General features: G+C 36.0%; 1 protein-coding gene across 2 annotated transcripts in view; it reads right to left on the minus strand.

Moving 5' to 3' along the window:
• Window positions 1–15,836, minus strand: part of dpr3 (defective proboscis extension response 3) — a 663,598-nt gene that overhangs the window by 346,141 nt on the left and 301,621 nt on the right. Inside the window, exon 1 of one of the 2 annotated variants that reach the window (XM_067768745.1) lies at window positions 6,889–7,998. The exons of the other annotated variant lie outside the window; for it this stretch is intronic. The gene's annotated coding sequence lies outside the window, so the exon portion shown is untranslated. Of the gene's footprint in view, window positions 1–6,888; window positions 7,999–15,836 lie in introns of those variants that run through there. 2 annotated transcript variants of the gene reach the window in all.

Raw genomic sequence — 15,836 nt, forward strand, 5'->3', positions numbered from 1 at the left:
AAGCCAACTATTAAGAGTGCCTCTTGAGTATCAGATCAGGTAGCAACAGCTAGGCGGTGAACTGGAAAATGTCTACACTGGCCTATATCATAAAGATTATCGCATGGATTAATTGAATCTGTGTGAGATCACCAGTACCACCTAGTCCAACCTAGTGCTGATCTAATCACTTAATTTTGGAAAGCTATTCCTTTATAACCATTACCGGAACGGTGAACGTATCAGCCTTAAAAAAGCTTTTCTCATAATTTATCTAGTTTAGTGTAAAATTTATACTTAGTTTCAAACCATGTGATGATTTTTATTTTTTTGGTTTCGGAAAATATCAATATGACGCAAACTTTATGTGATGGATTCAGCGTAATCGAAATTTAGTTGCTACTTCGCCTAATATAAATTTAAGCCGTAGAAAGCGAAGCTGTGAAGCCGGACATGTGCAATCTGCCTCCGAGGTAACTCCGTCAATCGCATCACCTTCATTATTGTCGCCGTCACTTTCATCATTATGACAAATTATCTCTTTTCTTCGTTTTCATCTTCTTCTGTTTCCTCTTCTTATTCTACTTTTTACCCTTCTTCTTTTTCATCTTCGAATTCTTTTTTTTTCTTCTGCTTATTCTTCCTTTCCAACGTTTTCTTTATCCGTTTGTTCTTTTCTTCTTATGCTTCTTTTCTTATATTGTCAATTTCAGTTTTACGGTTTTGCTTCAGCTCAATTTACCTGTCCTTCCGTTTTCTTCCTTTATATTAATAGGTTTCGTTGCGTTTTTATTGAACAATTTCATTGTTCCAGTCTTACACCCAATTACATATTATTGATCCAGATTTGCTCGTCAGTGTACTTCAGAACCTGTTGACAACGCAACAAAAAAATAATAAAAATTTCTGGTGGAGTGAAAGGTAGAAACAACAAAGTTTTCAAATTTTTATTTGCAAGGTAACCAGACTCACGATGAAGATGTGAAGGGGTCGAAGCTTCCATAATGGATATATTAAAATAAAACAAGACAAGATTAATAATGCGAAAAAATATCTAATAACTAACATTCACTAAAATATGTTGTTAGTTTTGTTGGTTACGGCTTTTGAAATTTCATCGCGTAGCATTTAAAGCCCCGTCACATTAGCAATTTTTCATATTGATGCGTTTAACGCAATCTTATGCATGATGAGTAGAATGCGCGCATTTATGGAGAGCTGCAGATCGAGTGACATAGGCGCCATCTGACATGAAAAAGTAGCCATCTTCTAATTTTTGTTGCAAGCCAAGCATAAGAAGAAGAATTCAACACTTGCTTTGACTATGAGTGTTTTCATACTTTGCAAGTGAAATTAATTTGTTCACTCGTTGGTACTTTTCTCACATTTTTCCCTGTTAAAAACTGCAGTTTTACAAGTGAATAGGTCACACAATATTTTTCTGGTGTAGTGGTAATGTTTATAGTAGTGCTTCGCTAAATTTTTTATGTGAATGGGTCAGGCGAAATAAACTTCAATTGCTAAGTCTGAAGTTGGTTAATATTTATAAAAGCAATATCTTGCGTGATTGTGGCTCATGTCACTGGCATGCATAAGAATGCGTTGAACGCATCTGTAAACTTCATTGTGGCATGGCCTTTGTACTAAGTATCTTTTATATTACGCCATAACGCCCATATTTGGCATACATTCCCCTAACTGTATTAACACTTGCAAATAAACATTAACTAAAGACTATTTATATGTACGCGAATCGAATTTCAAATTGGCGAAAATAATTTAAATCCTATTAATTAATTTGAATAAAATTTAACGACTTTGTCATTTAAATAGTGTTTACATCTGTTTAAATTTATTGACTTACATTTATTTTGTGCTATAATCATTTAAAATGTTACAAAACATTTGCCTGACGCCCTTCTTAGTTATTAAATAAATTGCGTGTAATAATCATTTTTTTTTGTCTATATCAGTTGCTAATAGCAACACATAAAAACGCCAATGCTTTAAAAATGTATTGCTACGCAGCTTATTTTTAATGAATTATTTACAACAAAGTTAAGCTTTTATTACAACACAAACAAAAAAGTTATTACTTGGATGCCTTTAAAGTCGCATATTGTATAGCTAAGCTTTATTTTAATTAATTAATTGAGTTGTTTTAGTTGTTGTTCTTATTGTTGTGCGATACTTTGTTGGCTTGCACATACAAATAGTTACTTACGTACATACATACAAATTACATTGAAGCATTAACATAACCAAATTTAAAGTTAGAATGTTTTTTATCGCTGGAAGATCTTCATTTAATTAGAAAATATTGCAAAATAATAAATTGTATTTATGTGGCTTCGCATTTATTTATGATGTTTTTGGGCAACCTTAAAAATGAAGCTGCAAACAACAGACAATGTCCATCCAAAAGTTTGACTTCTCTACATTAGAAAAATTATACTCCGCTTCTAATCTTTGCTCCTCTCTTCCTTTTCTCCCAATTTTCCCGCCGCTCTTCTCCATTAGCTTCCGTTTCTTCTTTTTCTGCATCGCTATATTATTTTTACTTCACCTTTTTCTAAACTTGTTCCTATTTCTTTCCTTTTCTCAGCCGCTTTGCCCTACAATTATTATTTCTTATTACTATTCCAAGTCAAATTGCTATTCTTAGTAGTATTTAACAATGGAATAAAGCGGAACTCTTTGACTTTGTGCATGTGGGACTTAAGGTCATACAATCTGTGGGTAAATTTTGAAACTCGCTGGTGCACACAGAATTTCTCAATATACCTCCTTGCAGAGAACAGCAATATCGAATAGAACGAAATTGCTAATGGAATCGTCAGGGAATTTTCCGAAATGGCCATGAACGAAGTGAAGAACTCAGTACAACCAATACTGAGTGAACTTCTCAAAGCAAATCGAGGAATACACTATTAGGCCAACTAACTTGCCTAGAATCAACCAAAATGATTGTGCAGTTTCAATGATATATTTGGCCAGTGAAAGTATTTAGCGCTTCACAATAGAATACAGACGCTTCTACAATTCTTCTGTACAACAAAAATTTTAGTCTGCAGAAGCTATCGGAACAAGGAGTCGATTCCCTGCATATAAATTCAGCCCACTGCCAAGGGCCATATAAGGATGTAAATGGTTACGGCACTCCCTACAGGCATTCACAAGGACACATATGTCTCCGAGAATAAATATCGGTAACAGCCCTGATCAAGCTAACATACTCGCATATCACAACTTTTTTATCACAAAAATAAAGAGGACTTTACTTTCAAATTGCCTACCTAGTAAAAAGTGGCATTAGGTTGCAAGAGTGATTTTTCGCTGGGTTTCAGAGCTGATGCTGTTATTTGTACCAATGCTGGTAACCAAATAAACGAGGTATTTTACTGTTGTTGTTGTTGTTATAGCGATAAGGACACTCTCCGAAGGTCTTGGGGAGTATTATCGGTGTTGATGGTCATTTACCAGATACAGAACCGGTACGTTGCGGTAACATGCACAATAAAGTTACTAGCCCGACCATCTCGGGAACTATTTGGTATGATCATATGCAACCTTCTAGGCCATACCGCCCTCCCACCCCCTAGATCCATCAGGAGTTAGGGGACTCCAGATCCTCGGCTGTTAATGAAACAGGATTTGACACGGGTAGGTGAGATTGACCATTGGGTTGAAGAAGCTATATATTGCACTGGCAACCACCTGAGAGGGTTGCGCTACACAACCCCTTTGGTGTGGTAAGTGGAGCACGCTACCACCACACCACGGCGGTGCTCAGCAAAAGTACAATAGGTACTCGGTTGCAAATTTCTAATTTTGTCGTAGAGGTCCAAGATCTGGGGGCCTCCAGTAGAGTCGCCCCCTGTGGTTACCACTTTACTTTACCATGTATATTCCTTTTTATATTCGATACCATACCGGAAACCACTTTACCGATTTGGATGAAATTTAGTACATATTGAATTACATTCTAAAGCTCTTTGGCTAGGTGTTGCCACCAACGAGATATGTTGTACTGATAGTTTGTATAGTGACGGTGTGTTTCCCGCTAGTTTGCACTAGAGCTGCAAAAGTATCGATATTCGGCTTACTCGATATTTTCGATATTTAAGAAGGAGTGTATCGATATATCGCGATATATATCGAATTTTTTTATAGTGAAAAGGGCTTACTCAAAACTCGTAAAAGTAATATCAGGTATATTTCAAACATTTATGTAAATACAATATATACACATATATATATATATGTAGTATTGTCTTCATTACTTCGAAATGATCATAAATCACATTCTGCAAAGTTGTCCGCAATGGCAGCTTATACAGCGAAACGAGGCTATATACAAAGTAACAACACCCTTTGTCATCCACTATGGGAAAAGGTCGAACGTATGCGTTGACTAAACCCTAGTAGGGTGGTGTCAAAAGCCTTTTTACGTGATGATGGATCTTCATATGTTTTTTTTTTTCATATAAAAATCAATCTTATTTGGCAGCTATGTGAATCTAAATTTGCAGTTGTGTGCGATCGTTCTAGATGGTGGAACAAATTGGTCGTATTACAACTAGTTTTATAACATTTTTTGCAATAGTGACATATTGCGAAAGTATTACTGATTTTGTCAAAATGGATCCAAATGCTTGACTTTGTACTTCGTAGCTTTTTGGCAACACAATTTTCGTCTTCCTACTCAATGGTGTCTTCTGTTGCGTGTATATCTACATATACGAATACATGTATATATGTGTATTAAATATGAAAAAAATAACGTACCTTTCACATTAAACTTTTGTAAGAATTTTTCAATATTCAGAGCCACCAACATGTTAGGTATTCATATAAAATAAACACAAATCTGACATATTAGGGCTGACTACATTCACGACGGCGGTGTAGCCGCCACATCTGTCATATTATTTTTACACATGTTCTTATGAGCGTCGTTATTTTCGGCGTGACAGAGCAACACGACAATCAATCACGAAAGCCGTTGTAGCCAGATTAAACCTAATTATATTTTTGGGAAGCGACAGTAAGTGGCGTTCTTTTTATTTTGTCAATAAAAATTAAAATAGAAGTAAATAACAGATAATAAAAGCTAAAATCATTCTTTTGGACATTTTTTAAACATAATTAATATTTTTTTCTAAATTTTTCGCTTCTTTTTGCTGTAATTTATATTGGTGGCTGCCGCTTTCAAAGTAATTAAGAGGCCAATGCTTGGCTACGGTTGTCGTCAAGCTTTGCTTTATTGTGATTGTGGTCTGTAGACGCCGTGTTGAATGTAGTCAGCCCTAATGTATGTAATTTTATTTATTCATGTTCTATTTGTCTTACCAAGGTTTTAGACGCTGATAATTCTGTCGCTAGAAAAAGGAATACGAAATGAGAATACAGTACTCGATATTTAGAAAAAAAACATCGATAATCGCACCATGAACCTAGTACTCGATGTATCGATATTTATATCGATACTTTTGCAGCTCTAGTTTGCACCATTAACCAGTTTTTAAGTAAACAAGGGCATTGTTGACAAACACCGTTTTCTCCAAAGAAAATTGGCTCGGCTCTGAAAATGCAATTCTACAAAGGGTGCTGCTACTCCCATATTTCCAAATTTGTAAATTTTCTTAGTTGAAATTCTGACTTATATCTAAATATAATATTTTAGCGAATTTTTACATAAAACACGGATCTAAAATAATGTAAATTCGGGGCTGTAACGCGAAACCCGTTGACGACACAAAAAACCATTGCAGATGTGGCATGTAGAGAATGTCGTAATCACGACAAATTTGCAATGCTCGAAATATATAGCTCACGGATAAAGGTAGCGGATATGCATGCCTTTATAGTAAAATTTGTTAACCAAAAAGTAAATGACATCTAGCGGGCCTGGGATCTCACCCTATAAGTCATTATAGCCGTTTATGAGAAAAACGTAGAAAGGTGGAGCGCAATTAGTTTGCATTTTAACGGCGTACTCCGCCATACACACCGAAGATCCTGGGTTTACGCCCCGGGTAAACAACATCAAAATTTAGAAACAAGTTTTTTTTCAATTAGAACAATATGTTTCTAAGCGGGGTCACCCCTTGGCAATGTTTGGCAAGCATTCCGAATGTATTTCTGCCATGAAAAGCTCTCAGTGAAAACTCATCTGTCTTGCAGATGCCGTTCGAAGTCGGCACAAAACAAGTAGGCCTTATCCCCAAATTTGTAGGAAAAATTATAAGGAGCACGACACAAATTGGAAGAGAATCTCGCCCTTAAATCTCTTCGGAGGTTGTCGCGCCTTACAATTATTAATTCTTTTTTTTATACATTTGTAGTTAGCTATGTTAAAATTTTGAATTCAAAATTCATCAGAATTAAGCATTGTCCAAATAAAAATTCCCGTGGCTCGATTAATTTAAAAATAGCATACAATAATTATTTTTTTTTTTTAAGCAAGCAATGGGGATATGTTGGAAATTTTTCAAGAGTCTGCATGTAAAACCTTCATCAAATATTTATTCTACTCATTCAGTCACCAATATGTTTAAACAAAAAATTTCGTCATCAAAACAGATAAAACAAATGAGGCATTTTCAACTCAGCATGATATCTGCTTGCGTAAATTTTTTTTGCTAAGATTTTTTCTTTGTGAGCGCATTTTGAAATTTCATATCGATATCGTGTTTACTTTCATATGTTTATTCGCACTCTTTACAGCAAAATATCTCACTTTGCGACAAGCACTCAGCAACACTTTGACAAAAAACAATCATAAATAAATAAATATATATATTTTTTTTTGCTCACACACAAAATAAGGCATTGGACAAAGGCATTACATATACATAGATACATACATTCATACATACATGCAAAAAAATTGTCCGTGACCTTTACCTTTTTATATCGACAAATCATATTGATGATTACTTTTGTTTGCCCCTTTTATATCATTCAACAATTCATACGCCCACATTTATATTTGCACTTTACCAGCCATTTCCGTTTTCCGTCAATTTTTATGCACAAATTGCAAGCACAATTTTTTCTCATATTTTAACATAACAATGTGGATATTTTTATTTTCAAAAGCTTTTTAAGCATTCATGCGCTTTTTTAATTTTTTATTCACTTCTCTAGTTGTATGTGTGTGCTGTTAATGCTTTTGCTGTGTGCGTGCGGTTTGATAAAACAATAAAAAAAACGCACATTCACGTAAAATGTTTCAATTTTCACACTGAATTACTTGCGATTTCTTTTCCGCTTCACGATGTTTGATAATATAGCTTTTATTTATTAATAATATTTTCTTTTTATTTTTGTTGGTGCCTTTCAGTGTGTGTCATGCAAAAGTAGCGCACACACACAAACACACACACCAATGTATCAATCCATCAAGCATCAAAGTCGCGTAGATTTCATATGGCTTATGATTTATTGCACACACGTGCTGCCGGGTGTTTGTGTGTGTTTATATCACTTTAATGTGTGTGTGTGAAACATTTTTTAAACTTTGCGCTCCACGCACTTTTTTGCTTCATAACTTTGTTTCACATCTAAAATAAACCTCATCAGCAAATTTTGCTTGCGTTCACAAGGAGCACACTTACGTTGCACAAATACACACACACAAACAAACGACATATAGAACCCGTTAACTTTTCACGCGTAAATACCGTTATTACTAAATCATACGTACATCATACACGTGGCCGCGTTTCATCGCGTCACAGGACATCTCATCGGGTCACAGGACATCCGTTCGATTTGAATGCCAACGTTGAACTATCCTGATTGTGCTACAAATGCATTCCAACGAATTTTGCGTTTACTCGGTTAGCAGGTCGTTTGCCCAAGTCATGTTAGTCGTCATCGTTGTCATAGTCGGCAAAAGCTGCCAAAAAACCACAGTTGAAAAATATATACAGAGTAACGCGAAACCAAATGATGTAGATGTCGGCGTCACCATTCGTTGGTGTCGCAGCTAACAAATGGTGTCGTTGTCCATCAAACGGAACCACCGACAAGTCGAACAACAATGTATAAGGCAATAGGAAATACTGAAGTTTGCTATTAGTTTGAATCGTCGGCCTACCGTGCAGATGTTGCATGTTCGTATCAAACTCGTACATGCAACGCCAGTGAAATGTGTTCGATGGGCAGTGGTGCAACTCCGAAAATATGCGGCGAATCCATAACAGCAGTGGGTGGTGACAGGTGGTGTTTTATATTCCGCTGTGTAACTACGTGTGTGCGTGTGTTGGTGTATGCTCTCAATTAGCAGTATTCAAAACAACACCTGTTCTCAATTTTCCTCTGTTATTAACATAACTTTCGTGATAGAACTCTGTTACCAAGGAAAAGTTAGTTTTAAGTATTAGGAAACTTCGTACTGAAACAAAAGCTCGCTTTGGCTCTGCCTTCCCCGGAAAGCAAAGTAGCTTTCAATATGGCCAACATTATAAGCTACGTATGTATCTAATTACACCCACATCGGGTAGTTTATTTTGTAGTTCATTGAGTAAAAAACAAAGGCAAATCCGGCTCAAAGTCAATACTGCGGTTCTATTCACTAGACGTCACAAAATATCACCGGTTAAACCACCTGAACTAAAAGGGGTAATGCTCGAACTCTCACTAGAGGTTAAATACCTCGGAGTTATATTAGACCATAAATTGAACTGAAACAATCATATCGAGGGCAGTTCCAGAACGAACATAACCGCCGTCTACTACTGTAAAGCAGCGGTGGGCAAAGCGTGAAATTTAAAGCCACACATTATGGAATTGTTGTACAGCGCAGCATTCCAAAGAAACATCACAGTCGGCAGGATGACTAGAATGTAGCGGTCAACCACAATTCTTGTATCATAATGCCTTTGTAAGCTCCAGGCGATATTAATGCGGTAAGACTGAATGCTGTCAAGCCCTGGAGCGACCTCAGATTTTTCCATTCTTGCAGGCATTTCGCAAAACTTTCATCAACTAAATTATCTTACGCCAGCCCTCCTCTACATAACAAATTCTCTATCAGAATCCCCGAGCGACACGAATGGGATAATGTCTTCTCTCCATACCCAAAAACCCGCAGCACTTTTCACGGATGGCCCCAAAATGACGGGCTATGTCAGTGGTATCTACTCAAAAGATCATTCTCCCTCGCACAGAACTAACAGTCTGCTCGATGGCTACTATGCAATAATCTCACGCACGTTGCAATTTACTACTATAGTCAAGCAGTGATCAAAGCTCTTCAATGCAGGAGCTCTTTCACAGTAATAATTGCCCAGTCGCTAACCGCACTAGCCTCTCATTGTACCACAATGGTGATTTCGATCCCGGGTCACATTCGTGTTGGTGGTGATTTCGCGAGAAGGGAACATACCCATGTTAAACCGCGCTCCTCCTCTTGCCACGTCCAAACACTTGCTCAGGTATGCATGTTCGAGAAAGCCAATGTTGGATGGGCACTGGGATCCACCTCAATCAATCCGTCCAAACTTGTAGCCAAAGTCGAGTTCCCAAAAAACTTAGTTTTTATGAACCGAATCAAAATAGACAAATGTGACTTCCCATTTTACTGGAATGTTTAATAAAAATCTGAGCAAAATTTTATAGAAAAATAGATGAAATTATTTCTATTTTATTTTCGAAGAACAAATAAAGTAAACTTTAGTTTTAAAAAATTTGTTTTTGCTTTTGCAACAATGCCCCTTTTATACTGAAATTTGATGACACACCCCCGAGGAGATGGTATGAAACTAATAGCATTGGCTATAGATCAAAATAAAATTTGGGCATTTCAAAATAATTTGGGGTATGTTAGATGGTAAAGGCTGGCAGTTGGCTCAAGCCAGCCTTCAGAGAACAAATTTTCTATCATTCAAATACTCAACTGACGGAAGCACTGTGTGATTCTTGATAAACATCTCGCTCGATTGCGTTTCCTTTGCGATTGCCGTGCCACTCGGCGGCCATAATCCTATCACAAAAAAAATTGCCACAAGTCTTTTCTAGTGGGGACATCTGTTGAAAGTTCCACTTTTTAATGCAGAAATGAAAATTTCCTTGATTCTAGGTAGATGTCTTTGATATATTTTTCCAAGAATTGTGGGCGGGCTCTAGTGGTAATTTCACTTAAGCGAAGTCTTAAACCGCGCTTTTGCGATATCGTAAATTTTCATAGGTTCAAAGGCAGGGTCGCTGCCATCCGAGTCAAACACTTTTAACATCGTATAGATAGCGGGCTTATATTTCAGTGCTTTTGAGTTGTGTTATTTTGAGATTGGTTATTATGCCAGCACCTTATTTTTAAAAGCAGATATGTAAATAGGTTATTAAATCTTGTTCCATGCATATATGTATGTACATACATACATTGCTCAAGTGCATAGAAATATTTTCCAATGATTGTAAAATGAATTTAAAATATGTTTACTTTATAAATCTTTTTTTTTTAGTTTTTTCTTTTCAGCTTTTCTTATATATTTGCTGAAGAAAATGAAAAGAAAAGTAATTGTTTGCCAAAAAGCACCCCGATTTCGGAACAGGTTTTACCCAAAGAGTAAAGCGGCAGTTACCCACCGACGTGTGCCGTACGTACGGACGTTTGTCGTACGAAACACGTTTGACCGAACCCTCATGCCCGTAGGAATCAATGTGTGCGTCTGTGTACATGTACATAACATATTTGTGTGTGTATTGTTTACAGCAAAGCACTGTTGCCATTGACCAGTTTGCATGCATGCTTATGCAAACATCAACTTTTGGAATTACAATTTTTCATGGTGCAAATGGCAGAAACAAATACTGAATAAGAATTTCTAGTTCATTTATTTGTAACCTCCAATTTTATATAATAATTTAAGGATATTTCAACAAAATTTTAAACAATTATTAGGCCTTTTTGTATAATAACTGCAATTGGTCCAAACATAGCACACAAAATATTTAATCGGCAACTCTGTCTTGTGAGAGAGCGATCAGCTGACACGTTCTTACGGAAAAAATCAAAATTGTTTTGATTTCCACGTTCCGGCCTACGTACGTACGTGCGTTGAACGTCGGTAAGTTTTCGTTTACATTGCACACTCATAAGTTAGGTCGTGTCAGCTGACACGTTTTTTCTACGTACGTTCGTGGGTAACTGCCGCTTAACAAAGTAGACAAGATCATTTTATTCATTCTATTTTATTGCATTCTGACATTTCACATTGTCATTTTCTTTTAAAATATAGCATTTCTCAAAGATTTTTTTATCCTCTTCGATACAAATCAAAGATACCTTCTTTGATTCACCAAGGTTACCTTGGCTGTTCTGACTAAGCAAATAATAATTTTTAACGACTTAAGCTGTTTTTCCGTGGCCAATATGGGGTAGATTTAGTCCAAAGAAGGTGAAATAAAATAAATTCACCTTTTTTGCTTATTGCTCGTGTTGGTATAACAGTTTGTAACGCTTCTTGTTTGTTGTTTGTCCCAAAAGCTGTCAAAACAGCTAACAGCAAAAAGAGGTGAATTTTAAAGCTTTTACAAAAGCCAGTTTTACGATATATACTAGAGCCAGCTTTTTAGATGAACTAGTGCGAGATAATTTAATATGCAAACAACCTAAGTCGAATTTTCGTGTGCCTGAATTTGTAAAAACCACCTAACTCAATACTGATTGGGAAAAACGCCTTAAGTTAATCCAGAAACTACCAATAAAATATACAGATTTTCCACGAAAAAAAATGAGTTGCTAACTTTTGTTTATGTGGCCTATTGAAATTCGAAATTTCATATTCTGAAACCTCTTAAAAATTACTTTGGACATTTTGGCTGTTATTTCTTTGTTGTCATGTTCTAAAATTTTAGCGAGCAAACTATTCCTACTTTTACGCTTATTAACATTTTGCTATCTTTCAAGTAAAAGTGCGTTACCAGAGAACATACATAGTGATGACTAAAAGTCGGCTGTTGGTTTAAAAAGCTTAAGAAATTTGGCTAATAATTTTATATTTCTTTCTGCGCTAAGCATTTCACGAAAGAAGACGTAGCGGAATGTCGACGGGAAATGGGCTTGCTTCTTATCTATGAGTTATCGACGAGGTTTAGATGAGTTATTGAATTGTTATCGAATGTTATAAGCTTGATATCTATAAAAAGGTTATCGATTTGTTATCAATTTTTTGTCATTGAAAAAATGTCGACTATTTATCGAAAAAAGTCTCGATATTTGGTATAGAAAATGTATCGAACACTTATCGAAAATTGGTCCCGTGCCTGAGCTTCGAAAGAGATTTTGGGGCCACAATTTAACCGGAGGGTTGGTGCCAGGGTGCAGAAATGGTTCCAAAATAATGGAAGGGGTCAATAAGGTAAGGCAAATAATCCCACACAGTACTTCATCAAGTGGTGTTTTGGAAAGCAAAGAATCATTGGAAAATTTTCGCTCAGGCCGGACCATACATCTATACCTACTAGGTTCCCGGTCATAAAAGGATAGAAGGTAACGAAAAGGCCGATGAGTTGGCAAAGGAGGGTGCAACACTCGCTGAAACGATGATAGACGTGCCAATCCGTTTGGGAGAAGTTTAAAGAGGACAGGGGCTGCATATGATCCATCAAGCAGGAAAGGCGTGAACACAAGCACGGTGCTGCAAAATGTCTAAGGCCATGTGCAAAACCTGCGATATTAGACTCACAAAGTGGGTCATATCTCTGAGAAGACTTACGGCTCCCGATGGGCATACTAACTGGACACTGCCTTCTGGCGTCACATGGTTATAAGTTAGGTCTGACAGTAACAGCATGTGACTTCCTACACGACCTGCAGGAAGAAACGGTTGAGCACGTCCTTTGTTCATGTCCTGCGCTCGCCAGGTCAAGACTAAAATTATTAGAGACGGCAGAGTTGACAGATCTCGAGGCAGCAAGTAAGCTAGGTCCTAGAAAACTTCTAGTATTTGCCAAGAGAACGAAGTTATTCTGTAACATAAGTCCTGGTACCTGACGGGTGTTCTTCCGATTGGTCGTAAAACAAATTCTGGTAACACTATGCACACATTCAATCTTTATTGACCGGCCAGTTCAACTTTGTTTAACCTATAGAAAATTTATTGATTTTTCATTGAAAAGTTCTGGATTTGATATAGGATTGTTACCAATTTCTTATCGGCGTTCTACTACTTCATTATTCAATATTGTGACTAATATTAGCAACACTAAGGGATGCTATCATCTCTAAGCCAACACAAAGCAGTGACTTGTATGCACATCAATAAATCAATCATTATGTCTATACCTATGTTCTTACAATCAGCGGAGAGCAACGCACAAACACATGCATATATCTGAGATACTCCCAAAAGTAGGCAATAATTTGTGCAAGCATCACTCACATATACACACGTATATGAGAAGCTATAAACGTAGTTATAGCTGGTAACTAACTAGTAAATTCTAGAAATAGAAAGCCTAGAAATATGCCAACGAGGAAACCAAACAGTATAAAAGCAGCAACAGTTGAGGCACGACCAGTCAGTTTGATTTAAGCAAGCTATCAGTTGCGAAGTATAAGTGTTATTTTCAAGTAGTCTAATAAAGACCATTTTTGCATTATTCAATATTGGAGTTATTTATGCAACAGTTTAGTGATTCGAACGTTAGCAGAAGATTTGGAATAAGCGGAATTGCACTAAATTCGTTACAATATGTATATGGGTGTTTCCAACGCTACGGATATTCCATGCCGGCACACTTTTTTGGATATAAAGAGTGTTGTAGGCATTAGATCTGAGATTTAAGCTTTGTAATAAACGAAATTCGTAGACCTCTATCAAACCAAATTACTAATAATATTCCAGAGGTGTTACACAACTTTTTATAGCGATCTAGATTTGCTGCTCGGACGTTCCGAAAACGTACCTCGTATTTGAGGTGGCATAATATTTTCTAAGGATTTTGGGAAACGGTTTCCGATGTCCTTTTGAGCTCTGAACACGTTTCCATATAGTTTTTTCAGCCCCTTCAAGTATAAAATAACGGAGTAACTACCTAAAATTGGGATGCCAAATAATCAAGCTACAATAAGAAAAAATTTCAGCTGCATTTTTAAACATCAAAAAAAACATAAGAAATACATACATATTTTCGAGACATTCTCAACATAATCTTCAAATTTAAGGGATGTCTTTTTCTACTTCCTTATTTCGGATTCGTAGTCTCACATTCTTTATTTCCCTCGCCTTTGAATCAGTCATAATATTTTTTTGTATATTTGCTCCTTTTAATACTTATTATCAGAGCTGCTCAACCCCTATACACTTATAGCACTTTTGTTTTTGTTTTGCCCTGAGTTCACACTTTGAATATAAAAAAAAAATCATAGCATTCCCATATTTCCTCACATATAAATTCGATTCATATGAAAGTGCCTGAAATTCATAAGAAAATGCAAAGAAAAAGCACTTTCATATGAAGCCAAGGCACTTGGGTATGATATTCAAATTTACATTAACAAATTGACAACAAACAATTTTTCAAAAATATTGTAGCACTGACAAAAATTGTAATTCAAAATTTATTCATTAAAGGGACAATCAAAATTCTTTAAACATTGAAAATAATTTTTTTTATTTAATAATTTGGGAAAAATTTAAACAACGTGACATCAGGATGGACAAGGTGACAGCTGTTTCGTTTATAGCTTATAATACATTTAAAAGCAATGAGGGCAATCCCCGCTTAATTCGTACAAATATATATATTTTTTTTTTTCGTTTGAAAAAGTTTCAGTGTTTATATAATTTTGTATATGTATTGTGATTTGCACTTCAATATAAAAAATTTGTGAACAGCCCTGCTTATTATGTTTTTATATATTGCTACGAATATTAGCATCACCACGTGATACATCACTAAGGTTATTAAATAAAGGCACAACAACAATAAAGCAAGCTGTCGCTCTTGTGTACATCAAATCAATCATCATTTACCCACATACATATAAGGCAACGAAAAGATAACTCACACACATATGTAGTCATCAGCAGAAGTGTTACTTCCCCATACACACGCACATGCAGAAACATTATAAACTACAAATAGGTATACATATATGTACCTCAATTACCAAGCAGGAGATACAGCAGCTCTAGAAAGCGAAGCGTCTAGACTTTAGTAGAAATATGCGAATGAAGCAACGGAGAGTACAAAAGCAGCGCAAGCTGAGTAATCAGTAATCAGTTTGATTTAAACACGCAATTAGTTGTGAAGTATAAGTGTTATTGAGAAGTACTCCCAAAGTAGTCTAATAAATACCATTTTGCATTACTGAATATTCGAGTTATTTATTCAGTAGTTTAGCGATTCCAACGTTAGCAGAAGGTTTCAAATTAGCGGAATTTCCTGAAATTCGTTACAATATGTATGTCTGCATAACGTTCGCGAAATGAGAACAACATATTTTATGAAACGACTTAAATTAAAAACCAGATATTTACTGCATCAGAAATTTCATCACTCAACTTACCATTTTACAAAACACCGCTACTTCAAGTCATATTAACTTTCAACATTTCCATGTTGGCAAACGAAAACACTAAACTTACATACTTACACACACATGTACAAACATTAATGCATGCAGAAATCACTGCTTCATAAGACGTGCCCTAATTTGGAACTTATTTTCGGAGTTTTCCTTTTCTTCATTTCAAACTTCTTTCATGCTTCAAAACACGTCGCGCTTCAATCACTCAAAACTTGCTATTATTCTTACTAATTCGTGCAAAAGTATACAAACGTACAACCTAAATACAAAGTTCTGATATTTGGGTACCCTAGGAGAATGTTTGGATGGC

Source organism: Eurosta solidaginis, chromosome 2 (assembly GCF_040869045.1).
Source record: "Eurosta solidaginis isolate ZX-2024a chromosome 2, ASM4086904v1, whole genome shotgun sequence".
NCBI lineage: Eukaryota > Metazoa > Arthropoda > Insecta > Diptera > Tephritidae > Eurosta > Eurosta solidaginis.